We start from the raw sequence: 19,719 nt of genomic DNA, 5'->3' as shown, positions 1-19,719 counted from the left end.
ACCCCCAAACTTATCATCTTTTATTGTCAATAAAATGACCAATTATATTGTTCTATAAAATTGTTTAGAAACAAGAATATTTAAATGTATACCTTATAATAAACAAATTATAGTTGCAATTCGGTGGTAACATCAAACAGCTTTAGAACTATGATTTCAACAATACGAAAACTTCAATTTTACATCCAATGATAAAATCCATACGGTTGTAAATGTATTGAAAATGTTGTTCTTTGATTTTGATGACATGACATGGCGTCACATATATAGTCAAGTGGTCAATAAAATACATAAATACAGACAATAACGTTGTTACGACTTTAGTCCCACGCCACTCGAAACTCGGGTTAATGATATGTCACTATCTGATCAATATGTCGCGAACAAAGTTAAACGAATACAAAATCTATCTTCAATAATATTCGTAATTATTACGAGTATCAGTCGAACGTCTCAGAATGATAGATATACTCTGACAACCTCACGTTTAATTGACTTTTGGAGTAGGTAATTTTTAGTACTTATTCAATTTCATGATATAAAGCTATTTTAAATAGGTAGGTAGTTAGTAACTACGGCTTAGAAACGATGCTCGGATATTTGGATTCATCGACAACGGTTTGTTTAGTATACAAATCTAAGAAATTATTTAAAAAAAAATTAGAACCGTGTTTCTATAAATATATATATTGCATACACTGTACACACCAGTGACGACCGGCCTGGCTCAGTCGGTAGTGACCGTGCCTGCTTAGCCGCGGTCCTGGGTTCGAATCCCGGTAAGGGCATTTATTTGTGTGATGTGCACAGATATTTGTTCCTGAGTCATGGATGTTTTCTATGTATATAAGTATGTATTTATCTATTTAAGTATGTATATTGTCGCTTAGCACCCATAGTACAAGATTTGCTTAGTTTGGGGCTAAGTTGATCTGTGTAAGGTGTCCCCAATACCCAATATTTATTATTTATTATTATATTTACCATCTAAATCCATAAAACAGACTTCATCAAACGCGTCGGAAAAAAAATGCAACAAACTTTGTCCAAACTTCAGTGGATTCGGTTCAAATAGAGACATATTTGAATCAAACTGGCTTTAAATCAGAGCATAATTAATTAACTACTAATGAGAATTGGAGTGTGGGTGATAACTCGTAATAAAATTTATCGAGCAAATTAAGGCTGGTCGCTTATGAGTCGTATTAAGGAAATTGCGATGGACGTGTTTACATAATAGAGGTTTTTATGCAATTGTAATAACCTACTTCATAATGACTATTATTTTTATGTTGATGATTATAAGATTTAGCGATACAGTTTAGGCTATATTTATTTTTTAAGCCAAATATGTACTAACGTTGCAAAAATCAACGATGAGGAAAATCTTAACAGATTACTGTTTTTTGGTAGCCGGTTTTACTAGGTCTCATTTAGTAGGTTTTTTTTTATCATGGAGTCAAATTAGTTCCAAATGTGGCCGCTAGGATTACAAAAAAAATCTCTTACGCACGTCTCCAATAGAGCTACCGCTTTTAAAAAATTGCTTTCTAATATTAGTATAATAAACATAGGTATATATATACATATATACTTGCATTAAAAACATTAAACTGAAATAACTTTAAAGTCCTCGTCGTTAGGAACTTTATTTTCGAAATCTATGGCACTTCAAAAATGTCCAATAGTTACAACAGGTGAGACCAAAAGGCACGATAGACACTAAATGATTCAAATAACTCAATACCAACAGGTTTTAATCGAAATTTTAACGCCATACCTTCCACATTCTCTACAATCATTAAAAATATTTAACTAGCATAATTTGTAAAACTTTGCATTACATTTTTTATCGTATAGTTAAGAGAATAAGAGTAATATTTAACTGGGTATTTTTGGGGAAAAAATACTGTCAGATCATTTTTATAGTTAAAAAAGGAATGTTCGGATTTTCTACCATTCTTCGGATGCTTGATAAAAGATATAAGTGTGTCATTTCTCCTAATAAACGTCTAATAATGTAGATTGGTAATGGATAACTTTATTTATGGTGTAAAAGCGAGGATAACTAAAATTAAACTATTTAGTTTGGTTGTCTATTACATGACAATGACCATTTTTAACCTCCGACGCAAAAACGAAGGGGTGTTATAAGTTTGACGTGTCTGTCTGTCTGTCCGTCTGCCTGTCTGTCTGTCTGTCTGTCTGTTTGTCTGTATGTCTGTGTGTGTGTGTCTGTCTGTGGCATCGTAGCTCCCGAACGGATGAACCGATTTAGATTTAGTTTTTTTTGTCTGAAAGCTGAGTTAGTCGAGAGTGTTCTTAGCCATGTTTCATGAAAATCGGTCCACTATGTCGCGGTCGGGGGTTTTTTGAAAATTTTAATTTTGTTAGGTTATTGTGTATTCGAGCTTTGAATCGACTTTGGTTGGTTACTTCTATCAGCCGCATTTTATGTACATACTTGCTTATGCCCGCGGCTTCGCTCGCGTTAAATTCAAAAATTTAAGAATTCGCCATACAAATGTCCTTCCCCCATTTTGGGGGGTTAGAAAGAGACAAAAAGTAGCCTATGTCACTCTCCATCCCTTCAACAGTCTTTTAAAAAATCACGTCAATTCGTCGCTCCGTTTTGCCGTCAAAAGACAGACAAACAAACAGACACACACGCTTTCCCATTTATAATATTGGTATGGATCTACTAACGAGCGAATTCTCATACCTACACAAAATGCGGCTGGATGCTGATAGATATGACCCTTTTCTACCAAAACTGCTTACGCCATTTTGGAACCCAGTGCCACCAACACTTAATTAACGGTTATTCGCTCTTTCAAGATGTCATGAAGAACTTCAAAGAGATCTCTTATAACAATGAATATAAAATAAAACTATGGAAACGGATTAAATCGCGTATAATGAATTTATCCCGACGTTTCGAACTCTTTACAGCGTTCGTGGTCAACGGGTGACTGAGGAAAAATTAAAATGTGCAAAAGATACCCACATACAAGAAATATTAACGAAACATGACCACAAATAATATAGATTTCTAAGGCAGGTTCACACACTAGAGTGTGGCTAATGAAATATTGCCCCAACTTTTGGCGGGAAATTCAAAAAATCTAGGGCTGGTCACACTTGGTATAGTAGGAGATATAGTTTTGATACTAGAAAATATTTTTGTTTTCTGTGAAGGAAAACATCGTGAGGAAACCTGCATACATCAGAGAAGAAATTCAAAGATTTATGTGAAGTCTCCAACCCGCATTGGGCTAGCGTGGAGACTATATAGCCCGAGCCCTCTCAGACATAAGAGGAGGCCTGTGCCCAGCAGTGGAACGTATATAGGCTAAATTATATTATTTATTTTATTTTTTTATATTTTTATATCAAATTACTACTGACCAGTCACTTCACTGATTTCTTCTAAATATTGGTTTTTCGTAAGTAAGTCGTTACGTTCCAATATTTTTATTTTATTAATGCTTTCCAGAGGTTCGAGTTTCTCCTTGTCTTTACACTCTTTTCCTGTTTATGAGATTTAAGTTTTATTATATTCACATACTTAATCAAAGTTATAGGCAAATGTTAGAACTAGTACTTAAAGTATCAAAATATTAATAGAGCACCAACCTACTATATTGTTTACGACTTGTAAACATTGCAGTTTTTCATTATATGCCGCTTCACGTCGACTTCGCTCTTGGTTGTAATTATTTATTAGCTTAAACAGCAAATTGCGGACCTCGCTTGGTATCGTCATTGTTATAATATTTAAGATTTACCCTTAATAACCCGCGAACAATTTGAATAAGTGACATAAATTGACAGCAGACTTTTAGCCTTTTTTTAAACCATAGACAATTGGTGATACCACAAGGAAATATCTGTCAACAATATTTGGCTAGCCAGACTCTATTAATAAAGCTAGTTATACAATATTCAAAAAATTTACCATAACTATGTAAAGAGTTTTATTTCATGAGTAACTATCGCGGTAACCGAAGACAATATAACGAATATAAAAAAAAGTTTATTCGGAACGTAAAGCTTAACCCTATTACATATCTTCTGCCAAACCACTTTGTGGTTTGTTGGCAGACGAGCCTCCCATACACTTATCAAGTAATAGTTTTTTTAACCCCCGACGCAAAACGGAGTGTTATAAGTTTGACGTGTCTGTCTGTGTGTCTGTCTGTCTGTCTGTCTGTCTGTCTGTTTGTCTGTTTGTCTGTCTGTCTGTCTGTCTGTGGCATCGTAGCTCTTGAACGGAGGAACCAATTTTGATTTATTTTTTTTTGTCTGAAAGCTGAGTTAGTCGGGAGTGTTCTTAGCCATGTTTCATGAAAATCGGTCCACTGTGTCGCGATCGGGGGTTTTTCAAAATTTTAATTTTGTGGTTAGGTTAGATATATGTATAATATTTTATCATTTCATCTAAAGTAACAATACACTTCAAGTACTTCAACATACCTGTCCATTCATGCATAATTACAAAAACATGACCACAAGAACAAACATTTACATAATCTCTAAACTTCCTATATAAGTATTCAAACCGTGTCTTTTCAGTTGTCCGTCTGTCTGTCGCACAATAGGGATGACAAAGAAGATATTTTCCCATATGGGCGCACAAAGAGGCATTGTGCGCTCGCCTGTACTTACCACAACAAGTACACTCGCGCGCACATTGGAATTTACACTTTATTGTCCACGTTCGAATGTGTATTTGAAATTCGAATGTGTTCGATGGTGATGCGTATGCGCTGTAGATAATATGGCGGATTCCGCGTAGCCATTGTTTTCTGGTTCCTTATTCTAAGAGACGTTTGGTGAAATCAAATCCGGTTGTATGGTTTTAGTGTTGGATTGAGTGCCTGAATGGTGGGACAGGAATAATATTTATGGAGAAAGCACAGTACTACAGGAATATTTGATATGTGAAACTAAGAGGCTAGTATTTTTTATTTGTTTTCGAAATGGCAATACTTATTAGAAATAAATGGCGCGACAGCTGGTAAAGGCGGCTTTGCCATACATTGAAGCGAGACACAGCGATGCAAATAAGTAATTTCATTCGCACGTATGGCTGATGCTTGCTGCCGCGCTTGGACCAATGTCGTGGCTGATGGAATCATATTTATTGATTAGATTGATAGATTTATTTTTTTTTTATTTGTTTTCGAAATGGCAATACTTATTCGAAATAAATGGATTTTTCATGTGCTTCTTGTAGGTAGTTGAAAAGTGTAATAGATATTTTTAGCTCCACATATTGAGTTTTGCAAACAGGCATTTTTTTTTAAAAGATACTATAGAAAAAAACTAAATTTATAATAGGTAACTGAAACTGCCTTGAATTAGAAGTGAGATAAGAGCAATAATCTTAGTATAAAATAGCCAGTAAAAATTCCCATATTTGGAGATCAACGCAGCTTGAAAGCAATCATTATGATTTATATTAGCATAAAATAACATATTTGAGTAATTTTTACGTGTTGTAACATTTTAAAGTTAACGATCTTCACGCCTTTTGTGTCGCTTTAGCGTTTACATTAGGTAACAACTATGTATGAAATAGAAACCTTAAGAAACTTAAAAGATACCGAAACTAACTATTATGTACAGTCAGAAACATGTGTAGCGGATCAAAATAACGCTTCAGAAGTAACTACCATTCTGTAATCGCTAGTGTGTCTAAAATATTTAGAAAAGTTGTTCAGGATGTCAAATATTCTTGGTGCCTTTTTACGAAATATGAAAGAGGCACGTTGCTAGCACACATTCTAAGCTCGTGTAGGTGAACGCGTACCATGCTTGTTTGAGATATGACAGGTCGACTGTTCGCGTTTTTGACAGGCGGTAACTGTAAGGTAACCGAGAGGGGGTGGGCGGCGCTTTCAGCGGGGAGCGGGAGTGGCCATACTGTACGATAGTACCTACTCTTTATTATACTGTGGATAGTATGCTCGATTGCGTGTGGCCTTTTGACAGCTCTTTTCACTCATAAAATAGCATTCGATGAGCAAAAATCAATAGTCAATCAGCCAATATTAGGCAACCTCGTATCTCAGTATTGTATCGATATTAAAATAACATATTTACTTTTATCTGTCTTGGGTTTCGGATGTCATACTCAAAACGCAACTTCAGTGGTCCACGCAACGTTTTAAAGGTTTGCAGTATTTCGCAAATATTTGCAACCTTTTTGTTTAAATTTAATGATCTCACCGACGCAAATGACAACTTACGACGGTCAACAAAGAGCGAACCATAGACAGGGGTTTGTCTCAACCGTAGACAAAAGGTCTTTCATTGGCGGAACAATGACGTGTTGTCTCTGCCTCATTTATCATACAGCCAGGTTACTTTCATCCAGTAATTACAATGTACGACCTGAGGATTCAGTTTAAAGAGCCTTTCAGAACTCCTATTGTAGGAATTAATTATTAAAACAGCCATTATTTCTCTCTTTGTACGCAATAAAATATTCTCTATTCTCACATTAATTTTAATAAGATAATGTGTTGATATGATCCTTTCGGTTAGTGTTGCCAACATTAAAAACTGACATTGGATACTCGAGATACTTTATAGTCGAACAAAACGAGCATAATTAGTAGATCAACGACAGCGGTTGGTGATAACGTGACAATAAATTCGAAAAAGGAATCCCGTTCAAAAAAGTTAATCTCACGAATAACGAGCATTGTTATATTCGAATAAGGTCTTTTATAAGGCTACTTCATTTAAAATACTCGTTTTTTAACGGCGGTTATATTTTTTGGGACCGTACTGGTATCTCTTACAAATTACGAGGCACTATTTAGTGAGAGAACATTAGTGAGATAATAATTCGTGGAATCACGTTACACAATCACCTGTTGAGGAATGAGACAAGATTTAGAATTGGTAGTTAAAAAAGTTCCAACTGTTACTTTCCCACTAGTATTAAACTAATGAAATTACGTTTTCTTATTGCGAGTGTTATCTCATATTTTTTTGAATGTTCGGTTCATGTTTCCTAGCCAGGATTAGTAAAATTTTATTTCAGGTTAATAAAGCATAATAAACAGTATGAGATTCCTCGTTAAAATTGCAACGATCTGACAAAATTGCAAACAAAAGCAAAACGTCCCTAATAAAGCAGCCTAATTAAAAATCCGAAAATTCAAATTTCGAAAAGGACGTTCCAAATCTGTAACACAAAAGGCAGCGGGCGGCGTCGCAAAGGAAAAAGACGATAGTTTCCAGCCAGTCGGGGACCATTTGGAACGATGTCATTACCATGGTTTAAAAACGTTCGCCTCTTAGATGCCAGTATAAAGCTGACCTCTTTCTTGTAAACTACACGGAATGTTCTGTCCACATTTTTATACTGGCTAGCAAGACTCGGTAAGCCATAATATTATAAGTGAGCGCTTGAAGCGCTTTAAAGGGACTATTGCCGTTGTTCGGGAAGTGCCCTCGCTCGCTAATTGTTTGCGGAAAGGGCTGCTCAAGTATTGTTCCAATGAGTTTTTACGGTGCGCAAAAAATATTTTTTATTAATTTACAATGTTATTTACTTTAGACATTAATGGATGGATGAATCACTAACGAGATACAATTTAATCATGTAAGGATGGTAATAATCTTATGATTACTACGTTTAGCGCCATAATTGAAAATTCTGTAATCTTTATTTACGTCTAACAGATTTAGCGATCGGATTGTGATAAAGTAACTTGGAAGACAGGTTGAGTTACTCGTAGACTGCATCTACTTTTTTTTTTAATAAGACACGATTCAAAAAACCCCAAACCATATATCAGCAGGCTAGCTTTATCAGTAGAGAAATAGCGACTTTGAAAGCGCGAAAGATCTCCCATACCATCTCTCTGACAATGTTGACAGAGTGTAAGCCGAAAAATGTCGTTGAACATTCCGACTGTACTTGCGCATTTCGCCGGGCCGCGGCAATTTTTCTCTAATTAAAATTATTCCGATTGTCGTTCCTGCCGTTCGTTTGTTGTGCCACGCGTGCCGCCACAAGTGCACTTGTGCTTTTTAGTGCCCACGTTTACCCTTCCCACTACTAAAAACCTAAACGCCATCTATGTCACGACATTTGAACTACTCATAGGACTTTTTGTTTCTACATACCAGCGCTTTCCTTTTACATCAAACAATTTTAAAAGGACGTTTATTATTAGGCTGCGTACGGATGTAAGCCGTTTCGGAACGGACAGCCGCTTTGCCGACAAACTTCGGTAAAAATAATGGTTCAAAAATCATGTTTCCCACTCAGAGTCAAGGGTTGGTGCTACCAAAATGAACGCTATTTTTATTGTTTGTTGTGAAGTTGGCGTGTGTGGAGTTTGTAAATCGGAATTTATACGGTAATGTTGAAATGAGGATGTGAAAAGTTAATACTATTTTAGTCCAACGATTTTCAACTGGGTACCTATCTCATATTTAGCACACGCGTTAATTTAAAAAAAATGTATTCATGCCTAGTATGTTAAATCAAAGATAGAGAAAAAATATTCAGTACTTTATAGGAAAAATAATCATTATTTCATCGGCAAAAAACTGGAATATCAAACAACAAACAATTTCCTAATCGCATGCCGAAAAAACTGGCTGAAAAACTCCCACACAGCCATGCGTTCTTTTTTCAAACCCAAACTTTCAAACAGCGTGCGTTCCATTTTCAAACTCCCGAAAACCCCAGCCAGCATTCGGCTTATCTGTGCAAACTTCCTTCCGTCACATTAGCGTCATAAAATTCGCATATTGTGCTCGCGCGGCGAACCACGCGTGGTGAAAAAATCGCAAGATAGCCTGAGACAAATCGTGTGGCGGTGACGCAGCGACAGTTAATGACGCAAAAATCTCGGAGCGTCACCGTGACGCGGACGCTTGGCTTGTTTAAAAAACTCCCATGAAAGCACCCTTTGTGGCCGGTGATTGGTGATGTTGTTTGATTTCTCTGATGTAGATTTAATTGGGATTGATGATTGGCGTGGTCGGACTTTCAATGGGTGTTGAGGTTGTACGAAGTTTTGGAGATTAGCGCACCTGGCGGATTTTTGTGTTTTTTCTATTGTTGAGTGGCGTAAATTAGCGGTTGTTGACACCTTGAATGCTTTGGAAATACAAAAGCGTTCTGTGGTAATGAATTAAGTGGATTTTGGAGACCAAAATGGGAATAAAAAGGATTTACAGATTTTCGTATAATTGCTTCAATTTGCTTTTTGCTATCATTTTATTATTCAGGTTGTTTACGAGTCTTATACACTGTTACATTTACAAATTGATTACTAATTACAGTATTTATTTTATTACCTACCGCATGCGTAATTAACTTTTAAACAATTGCTATTTGACAACATAATAAACTATGTGGCTCTAATTAATAAAAGATTATACGAAGTTGTGAAATAAAAAAAACTAAAATATTTTCATCATATCAACTAAATCCCAAGTATTATAGCTATTAATTATGTAAATTCTGTTATATTAAGTGCCGCCAGATGACACAAAACTCCATACAACATTAACAAATAACCTTTACCACAAAGAATATTATAAGCTGCTTAAACAATCCCGCTTTCACAATCCCTCTCATTTCCCATAAGAGAAAGCGAGACAAAACATGACACGATTAAGAGGGTTAAAACAAATCGTAGGCATCATCAAATGTATTAGATGAACTTATTAAAGATGCCGAGGGTCCCTCATTTATATCCAAACCCTGTCCCCCATAGGCGCTAACGCCATCTATAAAAGACATTGCAAAACAGTTCCTAAAACTTCGCAATAAGGGGGTCCTTATTATAAACACAATAAACAGGGTAGCAAAAGCTAACAGAAACATCTTTGTTTAAACAGATAAAATCTCTTTGACAATTTGCTCTTATTCAAATAGGTCCCTTTAGGAGGTTTAGGTTGTTTTTAATTATAATGCTTTTATTTTTTACGAGGGCGATGGGAATGATACTGATTTTAATGGCATTAGGTGCTTATGTACATTGAAATGTTATAACATAAGGTTTTAATTGCTAACTTGCACTTTGTCAACATTATACGAGTATCAAATGTCACTAACTTATTTTTTTTTATTGAGTTGCTCATACACCGAAAAAGGAATGAGTGCATCAGACAGATTACAAAACTTTGAAGACGTGGTGGAGGAAATTGGACACAGAATGTGGAGATGGGCAGGGCACATTACCAGCATGGGCCATAGTCGCTGGGCGAGATGAGCTTTGGTGTGGAAGCCTGCTAACATCCGCGGTCGTGGCAAGCCCCTTAGATGGATAGATAACATCTGCCAACAAGCTGGCGAGACCGGGATGCAGATGGAAATGGACCGACAGCCGTGGAGGAATGGAGAGGAGGTCTTTGTCCGAAGACGAGCGCTTTAAACACTGTGTTTTAGCATAAAGACGCTTTAACAGGTTAATAACATTTTTACAAGAAAATACACTGTGTTTACTTCAGGTTGTATTGTAACTATTAAATTCTACTTGCGAGTTAGAAGAACAGGAAAGTAATTTGCAAAGTTGCGAAAGTTTTACCCCAAACAAAGATTCTTCTACCAGTTTGCTACGTAAATGTCTGACTAAAATTGCATTTCCCAAATTCCCACTCAAATTTTAAAGTTACCCAAACTCTATCTCATTATTCATTCCCATCCCTAAATAATCATTACCGGTAGCAAACAAGACTTAGCTTCTCGCGATCTCCGTCAAACGGAACGTTCAAAATTAACAAAACTGATTACATTTGCGGATCTCAAAGCCCGTTTGTTTGGCCGATTCTTCCATTCCGCTGGAAACAGTGACGTATAAAAAACCTTTTCCGACGCGCCGTCAAACAAAATTTGTTTGCGTTGCTTTTATTTTACGCGTATTGTGTACCTACAAAAAAAACCGCCCAACGGATGATTAATCTGTATTTTATTTGAACGCCGCGCTGAAAATAAAATGCGTTCCGTTATTGACAATTTGAAGCCTTTGGGTTTTTGATATTTTATGGTATTACTTGATGATGTAAATATATATATTACGAAAAATGCTATTTGTAATATGCATACTAGAAGCAAAAGTTACATATAACTTCCGTGACAGTTTCGATATCGAATAACATAATCTAAAATGTCTAAAACTGACGGAAAAGGCTCTGCGCATGTTTTATTTATATGTAATATTATTTGTGTACAATTCGTCAATTCCAGAATCAATAATGTAGCTAATTAATTTCTTATGTACACACCGTCTTATATTAAGATTCCTCAGAAATTTCGTATTTGAACTCGCAAATTTTGTTTATTATATTCGTCGTATTAAGCGCTAAACGTTACGATTAACATTCCAAATTCAAACACAAATCGGCTTCGAAGTCAAAGCGTTTGTCAAATTGCCTTCTCCCCTTGTGGAATTCCATCTTCGAAATTGTTACTGATTGTCTGTTTACATTTCTCTGCTTGTTTAGAAATTTAAAGACGTTCATTTAAGTATGGCCTCTGATGTCTCAGTTCTCCCCCCTTTTTCGTCTGTGAATGGTAATGATCAGAGGGGGGGTGAGGCTCAATTTAAAATGGTGCTTTTATTAGCATGTACACATAATCGTTTGTGAATCAAAGACGTTCGAATTTCCAAATTTTGATGTTCTGATATGTAACTTTCACAAATTAGGCAGCCATCTTTGTTTGTTCTGTGTCTGCCAATCGCGTTATTCTGATTATTCAAAGTTATGTAAGTAAGTCAGGTTTACCTATTTATAAATTTACGTTTTCTTGTTTGATCCACCTTTATGTCATAAATATCTGAATTTAATTCAAACATCAAATAAACTTTATCATATCAGTCAACCAAATAGCAGGACACTGGATTTTCTAAAATACTTAACTATTTCAGAAAATATGTAAGCAAATATCCAGCTTTTTATAAGTTCAGTTTAAAACCTTCGTTGTATATAAGTACACAATTTATTCAAATTATATATAGTTTAAAATAATCTCCACAACTCTATTAATTACTTAATGAAACGCATATTAACGAAATGCATTAATACAATTTGGTTTTCAAAGTTAGCCTTTTCCATTCAGCGATCATAAAGGCTCCCAGGGGTTCTATTCAAAATCATTCGACATTTAACGTCCTTATATCGCTCGAAACATCCGAAGAAATCTGATAAACAAATTTTCGTGTGTAGGGTTACCAGGAGCAAGCTTTTTTCATAAAAATATTGAATTTGTAAAACTTTTACCGCTTGGCCAAAAAGAGTAGAAATGTATTTTTTTTTATCATGGCAACACTTACTGGTTTCTTACAAAAGCGATTCAATAGATTGTCACATGCAAAACGGTGTACTTGTACAAAGACGGTGGCGCCCCTATTAATTTCTACTCTAATTTGACGTGATATCCAGTAGAATTTACCTAATAAAAAAACTTTAACGCGGTTCTAAGTAACAAAATGAGTAGCATAAGTTTGTCATCTCTCAATCTCAATAGAAGCTCTATTTATTCTTTCGGGTTTGTTGCATTGACATAATTATAGAATATTCCTTGTATAAAAGTATGCTTAACGATAAAGCATATCGTTCTCACTTTTCACCAACATAATTATGTTCACAGATTTGAGATTGAGTTGTTTTATAAAATAATACTTATATTAAAGAACTAAATAATATAATTTATTACAATAGCATCCCCAACAAAATTCTACAACGTTTTTTTAGAGATAAAAAATCCGGACAAATCAGTAAAACCCATATGTGGCAACCCCAAACACGGGTTCCAAGAATCGCTGACCACTTGCATAAATTATTCGCTATCAAAAGGACAGGCCCTTTTGTGAGAAATTACGGATCGGAAAAAATAATTTGGACATTTTCTTTAACGTCTCGAGGATCCTATTATATGGGTTTTTTATAAAGAATCCATTCTGTATTGACATTTTCGCTTTGATCTCTGTTTTGGAGATAATAACATATTTGTCTTTGAATTTTTTTATGGAATTTTGTAAAGATTGAGGGTAGATTTAATTAGCGTTTGCGGCAAATTGAAATTGGTTTTCATGAACGTGTGTCTTGGGGAATATATTACGATTATTACGAATGCCTGTAATAAGGTACTTACCTAAACATAAATTTTTTTCGTTCCTGACCCTAAAATCCTTTTAAGTAAATAAATTCACTTATGAATAAATGTTCTTTAGTGTATGGATCCAATTTTTTTTCAGAGGTACACCACGTGATCAATTTCTAGTTATTTTTAAAACGTGTAGCTTCGCGTAGTCAAATTATGAATGCATCATTAGATTCATTAGTCTTAACATGAAACTTTCTCAAAGAACTATCAAAATTCTGTGTACCTTCTAAGTGAATGATTTTCCACCTGCTACTAAAAATCCATTGCTAAAATTTCCTTATGTCAAAACACTATTAGACTATTACATATCAAACGTGTCGAATCCACACAGACGAGAATATCAGTACCCAATAGACCAATACAGTAATACCCAAATGAGCATCGGTCGAACGCACATGTAATCCCTTTGTGCCAACAATGGGCTGCCAAACGTGTGGCTGTTCCACTGATTACTTTGGCACAATACTGCTGGTACAATGGTTTTGTCACCAATACCTATAACAAAACATACAATTAGGTATAATAAGTACAAGTCGATGGTTATATGAAAATTCTATCAATATTAACATTATGACAAATTTTGTACCTATACATGTTCAAGTGTTCATGTACTAAGACTGTTCATGTAATAACATTAAATGAATTAAATACCTACACATTTTTTACGCAAATTTTCAAGTCTACTAAAAATAAAATCATATTTAATTTCAATTATAATTAATAGCCTAAACAATTAAATTTGCTGTAATTAAACAGATCCAAAATAGGACAAATTTCTGTTTTTCTGTATTTTGTAAGTTTCTGTTTTTCATATGCTGTATCTGCTTCGTCAAAATTTATGTGTGATTAATATTTATCGTGGTTTACTTCCAACCCAGAAAATTCTGCTTTATTATTATTACCAGTATCATCATAACCGCGATACTAATGAAAATTAAAATGCAAAAAGGTCAAATGAATCAGTCCATAATTAATTGAAAATTGAAAAGCGATCTTCCCCCATTCTTTCTCCATTAATGGGCCACAATCGCTATCGATGCAAATTACTTTATCTTTCAAATCGCCATAGAGTACAGGTGGAAATAATAACCAACGCAAAATAAACCTAAAGAATTTCTAACAAGATTCAATGTAAAAAGGAAATTCATACCGGTTACTTCAAAGACTGTTAACTCCAGGATGTGAGATTGAAATTCCTGATCAGACTAGTAATAAACTTACTTCGCTTTAAGATTTTCAAAAGAACGAATAAAGAAAGCGGAGATGTTATTATTAAAATCGGCGCCGACGGAATAAAGGGGTTTATTTAAATGACACCAGCCATTTTGTTTTTTAAAACTGGCCGACAAATCTCCGAGTTTATGGAGATTTAAATATGGAATGTGTAGTCGGCCAGTATCGATGACATTGTAGTGATTGTTATCGTTATAATGGTTATTGTCTGTGGCGTATTCCGCGACGACGTTTAATTTAAAAATCGAATTCGTTTTTTGTTCGATTTGAATCGTTCTCAACGGTCATTCGTTTTGATGCGGGGTCAGGGTTTTTCATTAACACTAATCTTGAGGTTTAAGAAGCTATAAATTGAAAAATATACTTTTCTCTGTCATCGCCTCATTAAATTTGATCGTCCAATTGTTAGTAATAATGAAAATGAAATGTTGAATAAAAATAAACTACTAAACTCGCAAATTTTTACTGGAATTTGCGTAAAAAAGTCGTTTTGAGAGTACTAAATCGTAAACTTTCAATCTTCGATTGTGTTCTATCACCTTTCAGACTGTTGGATAGACAAAAGCTAGTGTTTACGCGTTCTTATTTAGACGTCTGGCAACACTGAACAGGTCTGTTTGTTATTTTATTAAGTGTTCTATTACGAACATTTATTGTAACCGGCCAGTACTTTACAAAGAATTTCCCTCTAAAGTCTCTAGTTGCTTTTTTATTTCTAAATTGAGCTTTTTTTGTAAGATTTAAAGTTCTGTTTGCTGAATTAATCACGAAGTTAAGAAAGTCGGTTATCTTATTCTGTTTATACTGTACAAGTGTTTCTGTGTATTTAAAGTTTTTATATCTTCTATTCTTAGCGGTTGTATTTTGGTCGGCCTCTTCAGTGGGATTGTATAAAAATAAATATTTAGTTTTGACCGCTCTTATATTGTAGGGAAGGTTAATATCATTGTAAATAGGCGAATGTGGTGATTGATATAAATACGGTTAAGCCCATTTTGGATGAAAATAAAATTGGTGTTCTGTGTTTATATGAAGGAAAGTATTATTTATGTTTACTTTTAGAAATACTAATTTATATAAGTTACTGGGATGGAAACAATGTGAACACTGTATGTTTCTTTAATTCAATAATTGGTAAGTATTGTATGAACGCAAAAAATTGCAAAGCAAAAATGTGTTCCCAAAGCTTAACCTATTTTTTACAAAAGTTAATAAACTTGAAGGACTAAAAAACGATATTGAAGGTAACATTTTGATTACTTGTATAATGAATAGAATACTAATCTGAGAGAGCAATTAGTACCTATAGGTACACAAAATAATAAACCGTGTGATCCTTTCTTCTTCAAAATGTTGCAGTCGGTTAAAACATAAAAATATACTTTTCTTCCAACATCAACAACCCTATGAGATAATCATTCAACAGACCAATTAATACCCTAAAAACAATAAAAATTGCTTCATTTAAATAGCGCATTGTAAATGGGCACTCGTATATCCGCAGTAAAGGCGCCGACAGACGCGTATACAATGATTTGTCAGACGAGACGGGCGTCACTCCGCATCGTGTGTTAACCCCCTTATGTTAAAACGACGCGACGACAGAGGGACTCACATTGATATGTTTGAGTAATGTAATGTTTTATATACTGTTCTGTATTTGTACGGTTAGTTTTAGGCTGTGGTTGGGTTAGATCAACTTTTAGTGAACAACCGTGGTATTTCCGGACCGCAGGACTTTCAAGTAAGAAATGAGCAGACTTCATATACCTATTTCCATCATCGTGTGTTGCAAACGTGGCTACGGTGATTGCTTAATTTGCTTACCAGTAGGTGATTAATTTGCTCATCCATACTAATATTATAAATGGGAAAGTGTGTGTATCTGTTTGTTTGTCCGTCTTTCACGGCAAAACGGAGCGACGAATTGACGTGATTTTTTAAGTGGAGATAGTTGAAGGGATGGAGAGTGACATAGGCTACTTTTTGTCTCTTTCTAACGCGAGCGAAGCCGCGGGCAAAAGCTAGTTTGCCATAAAAAATAGTACTTACATCATATTATATTCACCGGTCGTAGCAAAGACCCTTGATAGACACCATGCATGACCAGCAATATTTCAAGTATGTAACATGATTATGATATCTAAATACTTCTATTTTGTATGTTTTTCTATTCCACCGTTTCAAGATTTCCCTTTATCTGACATTACGTACACACTTCGTAATTCGTATCTACAAACAGATTCTGAAAATATTTTCAAAAGAAAAATTGCGTATTTTTTACACAAACTGACGTTCTCTAGAATATGATATCTGCATGAAGTGTTTATGATTAATGAATATGTGTTTTTCCATTTTAAAGAATGATGTAAAGTACTTTGTAGTCTAGTATACTTATGTCTTTATTCCATTTATTAATAGGTTACCGTCAGAGTGATTGTTTATTTAAAATGTTGAAGGAATTATTTTTGTTAACCATGACGTGCAATAAGGAATTAACATCTATGTTTGTTTAAAGAATGACCTCATTTGTGTTTCTCTGATTATATTTTAGTATGAGCGTAACGCTGTAAGTAGGTATACCTATTCGTATATAGTCCAAAGTTTATAATCAGTTCATATTTAAAATATAGTAAGAATGAATATGAATATATCTATTTCCTAAAGGATTAAGAGTTAGACTTCAGTATGTATATTGTGATACTTATTCATGTTGGATTTCTACAAACTTTTACTCTGATTCTGGCTGAATTGAACAAATTTTCAGGAGTAAACTTTTGGTTCCATTTTTTTCGCCTACAAGATGGAGGCGTCAATAATATTAACATTAACACCTCCCACCCCCCCTTCCTTAACCCTTCAAAAAACAAAAAACTGCCAACCCCACCAAACAAAACCAAATTGAATCACATTTTCAAAAAGAACACCTCATAAATCATTCACAAGATGGCGGTACAAAGATAAAATACAAATTGCCCGCCAAAAGCCACAAAGGTATAGACGAACTCGAGACTGCATCTCGTTTTGCATCTTGCGTCGTTACCCGGTTTTCCGGACGCGCTTCACCCGGTTTTTTGCCGGATGCTTGTTACCAGCCCGTTAGCTTGAGGCTCCTCCAATTATATCTAGCTCAAACTGGCTGGAACTGGTTGTAACTTTTTAATTTTTTCGGCGGCCCTAGCTTCAATGCTTATGGACGTATTTTGTTGAAAAATTGAGTTCAGAAAGCTTTGTTTTTAATGGGCTACTTTGCCTAATTCTCGTTTATTTGAGCAATTCCAGTAGTAACAAGGTTTTGATAGCAATGTTTCCTAAAGTTCTGTTTTTTTATGATTTCAATAGAATTACTTAACTGAACGAGAACGACTATAGAGGATTATTTTCAACGTGCAACGTTGTGGTCAGAGTGCATTTAGGTATCTACTGCCATCTCACGACACAGGATTATTAACAATTTTAAACATATCCTTTAAGTAGGTATATAATTTTACTGTCACCATCTAACCGAGTATCATCCAAAGGTATGGCGTCATCTAAACGGTCATTAATGTCTCTTGTAGATTCCGATGTACGTTTTTTCATACCCCTTACTTGTCTTATACAAAGTTATAGTTAGTTTTATTACACAGTTTCCGCAGAAACATTTGAATGACAAATGACGCCAAGAATCCGATCTCTGCTTATAACGTCTTCATCATTAATGACCGTTTAGATGACGCTTCATGAGATCTCTTGTAGACTGAGAAGTACGTTTTTTCTTACACCTTTCTTATACAAAGTTATATCTTTATACACATTTTCCGCAGAAACACTTGAAATCCCACTATTTTGTCCACATTTTCTTCACCCCAGAGATTAGGTCGTCGGTCCATTAGCGACAAAGGGCAGGTGTTGCGAACGCTAAGCTTTATTAATCTTTTCTCTTTGCGGGATTCGCACTTGTCCGACCTCTATTGACGGGTACAAAGAACTGCTATGAGAAAAGTAATGCTTTTGGGGAAAATGTTGGAATTATGCTATTGTGATGTTTTGTTTTCGGATTACAAACGCATTGGGGAATAAAATCCGTAATTCTTAGATACTTCCTAATTTGGTTCACACTCTTTCTCATCTTAGCGTTTTCCCGGTTGCATCCTCAGCTCGATCGTTTCAGAGCCCAGAGTCCGCTTAGAATATCCGCTGCGTTAGACTAAAAAAAAAACATTGTCCCTGATTCGAAACATCAAATGAATCTTTCTTCTGTTGCTCGTAGCTTCATATAAAGAATTTAATAATCAATTCAAGAAAAAAATTCTCTCAAAAAATGTTCTCCTTGAAGTTCACTCCACTGTCCATGTTTTCCTATTTATGACAGCAATATTGGCTATATAGGATGTTTAAAATTTCACAAGCCCGCTCGCTCTAATCTTTCTTAACTTTTTTATAATAAAACGTGTTTCCTAGCATTAACGGCTACCGGACGTGAAACCCTTTTGTTATATCGCTCTTTCAAGTCGATGTTAATATAAAAAATCTATAAAAGACGTAAGTCACACGGTTTTTGTATGAAAGAGGAACATGTTGGTGTTAGAAGATGGAGCAGATTAGTTTTTGATTTATATGCGTTTCTTTTTGAATGTCGAGATGAAACAAACACATTTGTAGCGGATTAGCTGACAAAGTAAGTTGTTGGATTGTTCCTGTAGGAGTTCGGGTAACTAATGTTTAGATCTTAAAGAATAGAATTCGGCATGAGACACATTGCGTCATTTATCTGCCGTGTATTCATTAGGTCTGCCGGGGTATTATGCTTCCTATTTTATCACTTAACTATGTGGATAAAGCATCCGTCACGCTTTGGCATATACGTCAGTGTGAGAGATACGTCGGCTGGACAGACAATGTATCTAGTGCGTTAAATTCCGAAGCGCCGCACAATTTTTTCCATTATCGGCGACCTTATCAACAGAACTAGGCTAGCTACAGACCAACTAGGTACCTGCCTACTTAATTTCTTCGGTCTTCAGAGTAATACCAGACCAGATACATACTCTGAAGAAGATAAGCTACTGACCACAAGACAAAAAAGCTTACAGAATTAGGTCAGAAACAAAATCCACATTAGAGGAGTGTCTTTTCAAAAGGACTTATTTCTATAAGTCTACAAGGGTTATTTCTCTAGGAAGACATAGATAAAAATAACCTCTGTTGATTTATAGAAATAAATCCTTTTGAAAAGACACTCCTCATTACATATAGCGGGTTCGACTACACGGAGAACACGGGTAAAAAAATATTACAGTAGTCGTTACGTCCCTGAATGCATGTTTCGAGAAATATTACAAATATCAATGTTAAAG

The 19,719-nt window shown here is 35.0% G+C and overlaps 1 protein-coding gene across 1 annotated transcript in view; it reads left to right on the top strand.

Moving 5' to 3' along the window:
* Positions 1–19,719, top strand: part of LOC125235771 (transcription factor egl-13) — a 134,525-nt gene that overhangs the window by 64,914 nt on the left and 49,892 nt on the right. The gene's annotated exons all lie outside the window — the stretch shown is intronic.

This window comes from Leguminivora glycinivorella, chromosome 18 (assembly GCF_023078275.1).
Source record: "Leguminivora glycinivorella isolate SPB_JAAS2020 chromosome 18, LegGlyc_1.1, whole genome shotgun sequence".
NCBI classification, from domain to species: Eukaryota; Metazoa; Arthropoda; class Insecta; order Lepidoptera; family Tortricidae; genus Leguminivora; species Leguminivora glycinivorella.
The sequence above is the reverse complement of the archived record's forward strand: the minus strand, read 5'-3'. Positions and strand labels throughout refer to the sequence as shown.